The following is a 7,398-nucleotide window of genomic DNA, read 5'->3' on the forward strand; positions in this document are numbered from 1 at the left end:
TGATTCCATACGTTCTACCATAACTGCCACATAGTCTTTTTTTTTTTTTTTTTTTTTTTTTTAACAACAATGACGAATTTTACCATTCAAAAGGCAGCTTGGTATAACATTCAAACAACGTGCTGACAGCTTAGTTCATTTTCTTCTTCTTTGGTGGTGTATATACGGTAGTCAACGGTGTTTGAGCTTCATTATCACCACCGCATGGACATATTTTCCGTGCACCACTGCAATGCATTGTAGGGTATAGGGAGCTCTAGAGTGACCGTCGTTGTTGACTCGATCACTAAGCCCTCTAAGGGTCGATCTCACCAAGTTCACATCGCTGTATACTGAAATGGAACAGCCCTTAAGATGGCGGCAGGGATTCCCCCAAGGGGGAGTGCCTAGGGCAAGTGAGCGAGGGCACATTTAAACTGCGATTGAAACGCAGATCAAATGTGCCCTCGCTCACTTGCCCTAAGTACTTGCGATGATGTCACACTGAGGCCACTTGGAGGGTGGTGGGAAAGTGGGCGGAGGGGGAGCGAAAGACGTAAATGGAACACACCTGCCCTCGTTCACTCACAGGCAAGAAAATCATGGAACAACCACAAGGTGCGGGAGTAGCGCTATACTGCCTATTTTAAATCAGTGGCGCCTCCAGAAATTCTTCATAGGGGTGGCCAAATGGGGCCACTTAAAACCTTGGGGTGGCACACCAAAAAATAAATGCCATGATTTCAGGTTTTTACTATGTTGTAGTACTAAACAGGCCAGTAGAAAATTGTCAGAAAGACACACTTTCTGATATAGTTTTGTTGATGGTGTTATATTGTATATTGTATACTATTATATTGTGTTTACATAGACCATAATAGTCCAGTCAAAATTTTGAGTTCCGCAGCTACTACAATCTACATTATACTGGCGAGTGGGGTGACCAGTGGGGTAGCCAACAAATTCATTGGGGGGAGCCGTGGCCAGGGCCCGCCACCCCCTGGTGGCACCATTATTCCACATTGCACAAAATACACTGTGACTCATGACAATAAGCCAGAGAAGTATTCCGCGCTTGATCGCAATATATTGGTACTTGGGAATTATCAGAATTATTAGTTTTGTATCAAATTTTATTAGGGCATTTCATTATTTATCTAGTTATGTGTCTATACCTTATAATCTGTAAACAGATTTGATGTTTATATACATTTAACCTATTTGAAGTTTAGTTTCCGTCCCTCCCAGCGCCATTTGATTGACAGAACATTCCTTTTGTCAAAAGCAAAATAGAAAAGGCAAGCGAAATAGAAACATCAATGACAAAAATTGTCATTGTTTTTTCCTTCTCTTTACTGACAAAAGTCAAGAAAAAAGTAACTTTACTCTTTATTTATTCATTTCTTTCTCTTTATTTTTATTCATTTAATTTTTTTTTGGCAGTCCTGTGATTCCATACATCCTGCCATAACTGCCACATACAGTCTATTTTTATTTATTTTTTTAATTTTCTATTAACAACAATGATAAATTTTACAATTCCAAAAGCAGTTTGGTATCACATTCAAACACCGTGCTTGTTCCTCCATTCATTTTCTTCTTCTCTGGTGGTAAATAGACAGCAGCCAATGGTATTTGAGCTTCATTATCACCACCGCATGAACATATTTTCAGTGTACCACTGCAATGCATTGTGGGATACAGGGAGCTCCGGAGTGACCATCGTTTTTCACTCGATCACTGACCCCTCTGAGGGTCCATCTCACCAAGTTCACTTCGCTGTTTTGGGAATTGAAACGGCCCTTAAGATGGCAGCGGGGATTCCCCCGGGGGGCGGTGGCTAGGGCAAGTGAGCGAGGGCTCATTTAAACCGCGATTGAAACGCAGCCCAAAAGAAAATAGCACTGGTGTGACGTCAAACAAGTCCGAGTGCAACAAAAGAAAGAGGACTGGACATATAATAAAATACCAGATATGCATACATTAACTGTAGAGATCAACCATTTAGATGAATTAGACCTAATACATAAATCAGCATCAATGCTGAGAGGTGACAGACGAGACACTGTTACGCAATTTAAAAAAAAAAAAAAATTAATGATAAAGCACGGGAGAAAAAACAACTGACAAAACACGCTTCATAAATTCGAAATCACGTAAATCGTGTATGTCGTAACCTGACTACCTGTATTGTGTTCTGTGATTATACTGTAAAGAAAGACAAGAACTTAAATAATAGACTTACTTTTTTCACCCAGAGAAAGATATGATCTTATCTTTTTCTGTTTCTTAATAATCAGCTAAAGCAAAAGCTGTGTTTTATATATTGTTATTTTCTATCACAAATAATAATAAATATTTTGTATTTATTTTTCTTACTGAGAAAATTATGAAAAGAATCCATTTATTTATGCTGTCCTATTTTTGGATTTGTTTTTGTCCATTGTTGCAACCTGGGGAAGAATGCCAATCATCTGGAGGGATATAAACATTTCCTTTGAAAAGGAAGCCAACCTCCTGTGGTGAAGGCTCATCCAAATATTTTAATATGTTGTAGGGTTTCCCTCTGAATCGTCAGGATGAATTAATTTTCAAATTGGTATTGCGTTGTGGAGGAAAAAGGTTTTAAACTTGTGGTGAATCACCTGTGGTCTCGTGTGGTCATCATGCCCAGTGACAACAAAAAACAGGGTTACGAAAGCTGCTGTGGAAAGTAAATACAAAGAAAAGACAAGGTTTGTCTGTCAGATGAAATCCTGGTTATGCAGAGTCAGTATAGTGGTACTTCAAAAAAAGAATGAATTTGTTCCGGAGTGGCTTTCGTATCATGCTTTTTTTCGAATAACGAATGGTGTTTTATATGTTAATCGCCAAATTCGTTTCAAGCTCTACTAAAACACCACATTAAATTTGCCGGCATGTCGTGATTGTCTGCCTTTATTTGCAATGCTATGTCGCCCCTTAGTGGTGCTTAAGTGTAACTAGTTTGTTAGGGAGCAGGAATTATCTATTACATTTCGTATGGTGAATACTTTTTCGTAATATGAAGCGAAATAAACTTTGAAAAAACTTTCATTAAATGAATTTTTGTGTAGCGAAGCTTTCGCATCTCGAGTTACTGATGTATATTGGGATTGAAATTTTACAAAATGGACAACAATGACATCTCCTTCAACTAACAACTTTTTTTTCGACCTCACTGTGGGACATTCACGAATTTGCTTTCATAATTCATGGTCTTCAGCTCAGTAATTCTAGTTCAATACTCAGGAAACATTTAAATTCACATGAATCCAACCCACATGTACAGTTTTTGGAATGCATCATTACAATAGTTTGATTAGCAACCTAGTCATTGACTCGTGTTCACTGTGCAATTGAAATTTTTCTTTTCTTCTTCTTTTTGTCTGAGTAAGGAATAGTTCCTCAGCTTTTTAGCATTGATTCCAAAATGTAAAATCTATTTGGAAAATATTATCTGAATCTAGGTTTATACTTCCTTATACCCCTTTCAAGCATTTGAAAGTTCAATTTTGTCTTATTTTTTATTGAACATTTGCGATTGGCTGGCAACCAATTCAGGGTGTCCCCTGCCTACTGCCCGAAGTTAGCTGGGATAGGCTCCAGCACCTCCGCGACCCTCGTGAGGAATAAGCGGCATGGAAAATGAATGAATGAATGTTTTTTTGCTTTTTTTTTTTTTTTATGATGTTGTCTTTTGTATTTTTTGTTTTTGCTTCTTTTTTATGATGTTGTCTTTTTTATTTTTTGTTTTACTGTTTCTTTATAATAATTGATATTCCAAACATTCCAAACAATCCATGGGTAATTTAAGTGGACTTCAAACTAGGGCTGTCAAAATTATCGCGTTAACGGGCGTTAATTAATTTTTTAAATTAATCACGTTAAAATATTTGACGCAATTAACGCAGATGTCCCGCTCAGACAGATTTAAATGACAGTACACGGAAACGCTCACTTGTTGTTATGGAGTTTCGCCGCCCTCTGCTGGCGCTTGGGTGAATGACCATCTCGCAGATTGCCTCAAACAGATTACATCATATGAGGCCGTTTATGGACATTAAGAGTGAAGAGAATGCCACCAGCCGCTTGGGGGCAGCGCCGTTCCATACTCATGTTATTTGTTCTAAACGTGGGAGAATTAGTAGTTGTGAGACGTTTATGCTGTATTAACAATGCAATGCAAATTGCTATTTGTACTCCACACATATTTCGGTAAGTTTTCTTTCTTTTAGTGGCAATCATGTGTCTCTTGTTGTATTTTGGGTAAGATATGTACAAATATATGTTATACAGTAGAGGTGAGTGGACACAGGCATTCTTTGGACCGCACCGTTTATTGGCAACTCCTTCACAACAAACATACAGTGGGGAGAACAAGTATTTGATACACTGCCAATGGGAAAACCCACTGGCAGTGTATCAAATACTTGTTCTCCCCACTGTAAGTATCGTTTAGTGAAAGCACAACAAAAATAATATTCCTATCTCTCCCCAAAAAAATAATGTTCACAAAAAGAAAAGCACTTCAGTCTATAGTAATGAGGCCCTATTCTGACATACAGTTAAACAACAATGAAAAACTAGGCCTGCAAGCAGGACTGAACGGGCCCTGGCAATCCAGCGCAACTCGGACGTCATGCAACTCGGACAGTGTGCAGGTCAGGGTGGTGGCAGATCGTCCTCTCTAATCATCTAATTAGAGCCTAACATGCGCGAAAGTTGCCTCTTTACATTCACACACCTAAGAGATAAAAACCCCTATTGGACAGAGGACTACAAAAAAGGAGCGAATAAAGGGTCATCACAGCAACAGACAAAGACATGTGGACATGGGCCGTAAAATAAGTATTTTAAAAGGTCTTGAAACTACAATGACCAACCTGAAAAGAACTGGACATATATTTTAAAATATGAGTGACTTTCTATTGCCACTAGTTGGCGCTGTAGGGTTGATGCAAATGACCCCTACAGGACCCTTCAGACTATGACTCAACAAGCACGATATGTTTGGCGCAGATATGTTGTAGAAGTTATGACTGTTCAAAACTTGTGGTGAGACAAAATGGCTTCAGTCATTTTTACTTCTCCTGTTGGACCCTTCTGCTTCAACCAAACCTCAGTATTTTTCATCAGGCACCGGAACACATGTCTTAAGGCTCCCCTGATGCAGGTTTGAGGTGAATAGATTTTTTTTCCTTGGAGGAGGAGCCTGTTTCGTAAAAAAGGCTTTTCCTGTTCCCGCTAGGGGGCGCTAGGCCTAATGAGTAATATTTCAATGCACTCGTGTTAAGGGTGGGATCCCGCACATACATGCCAGATATGAAAAAGATTGAACGTTGTTTCAAGGAGCTATTAGTCCTTTACTGAATTTGTCATTTTGCCGAAAAAATGGCCGACTTTGGCACCACGCCCAGGTCAGACCCATGAATGAAAACGCACCATTTTGAAAAGTTTAGATTTCATGTCTCCTGAATTGTCTAACCAATTTTGAAGATGATCCAACTGATTCCCTCTGTGACAAGGTCTCAAATGTGCACCCTGTTAATTGATAAAAATTTCACATTCGATCCAAAATACCCGATTTCCTGTTGGGTTTGGAATATGAGTGCAAGAGACTTTTTGGAGCAGTTTTGCACAAGGTATCGACTCCCCAAATTTCATTGCTCTACGTTAAAAAAACCTAATAGGAAACGCCTTTTTCAAAAATTCAAGGGGGCACCACTGAGCCATTTTGTTACATTTTTTTGTAACGTTGCAAGATTATCGAAATCCACACAAAGCCGCATGTATGTGCAAAATTTGGTGAGTTTTCGTGCATGTCCAGGCCTCCAAATGTAAACTGGACTAGAAATGGACAGAAATTTCACATTCGATCCAAAATACCCGATTTTCTGTTGGATTTGGAATATGGGTGCAAGAGGCTTTTTTGAGCAGTTAGGCATAAGGTATCTACTCCCCAAATTTCATTGCTCTACGTTGAAAAAACCCAATAGGAAAGGCCTTTTTTAAAACTCCTTTCTGTCGCCACTAGTTGGCACTGTAGAGTTGATGCAAATGACCCCTACAGGACCCTTCAGGGTATGACTCTCAACAAGCATGGGAAGTTTGGCGCAGATATGTTGTATATCTGCTGAGTTATGACTGTTCAAAGTATTTTGCGAGACAAATTGTTGACGATCATTTTCACTTTCATGTTTGGACCCCTCCGCTTCAACGAAACCTCAATATTTTTCATCAGGCACCTGAACACAGGTCTTAAGGCTCCCCTGATGCAGGTTTGAGGTCAACAGATTTTTTTCCCTTGGAGGAGGAACCTGTCTCGTAAAAAAAGGCATTTCCTGTTCTCACTAGGGGGCGCTAGGCCTAATGGGTAATATTCAATGCAGTCGGGTTCAGGCTGGGATACCGCATATACATGGCAGATATGAAAAAGATTGAAAGTTGTGTCAAGGAATTATTAGCCATTTACTGAATTCGGTGTTTTGCCGAAAAAATGGCCGACTTTGGCACCACGCCCAGGTCAGACCCGTGAATGAAAACACACCATTTTAGAAACTTAAGATCTCATATGTCTCCTGAACAATCTCACCAATTTTGAAGATGATCCAACTAACTCCCTCGGCAAAAAGGTCTCAAATGTGCACCCTGTAAATCGATAAAAATTTCCTATTCGATCCAAAATAACCGATTTCCTGTTGGGTTTGGAATATGGGTGCCAATGCTTTTTGAAGCGGTTTTAGACAAGGTATAGACTCCCCAAATTTCATTGCTCTACGCTGACAAACCCTAATGTTATAGGCCAATTTTAAAATTTCAAGGGGGCGCCACTGAGCCATTTTGTTACATTTTTTTGCAACGTTGTTAAATTATCGAAATTTACAATTTTCCGCACGAATGTGCAAATTTTGGCGACTTTTCGCGCATGTTCAGGCCTCCAAATTGGCCGTTTTCATTTGCCCTGAAAAAAAAAAAAAAAGTGCTCGGGCCCTAATGAACTGGAATTCCATATCAAAATAGCTATGCAAAATACATGTAAAACTTAAGACTTTGGTCACTCTATTTTTATTATTGTTATTTTTATTCCTCTTATTATTATATTAACTCTACTTTTGATTGAAAATTTTACAAATTTTATTAAAACGAAAACATGAAGAGGGGTTTTACTATAACTTGTAACTATAACATTTATCGTTTAAGTCTTTCTATCCTTGGATCACTTTAACAGAAAGAATGTTAATGCCATTTGTGGATTTATTGTTACAATAAACAAATACAGTATGTTGTATGTATATATCCGTTGTGTGTCTTATCTTTCCATTCCAACAATAATTTACAGAAAAATATGGCATATTTTAGAGATGGTTTGAATTGCAATTAATTGCGATTAATTACGAT

The sequence above is a fragment of the Corythoichthys intestinalis genome, chromosome 8 (assembly GCF_030265065.1).
Source record: "Corythoichthys intestinalis isolate RoL2023-P3 chromosome 8, ASM3026506v1, whole genome shotgun sequence".
NCBI lineage: Eukaryota > Metazoa > Chordata > Actinopteri > Syngnathiformes > Syngnathidae > Corythoichthys > Corythoichthys intestinalis.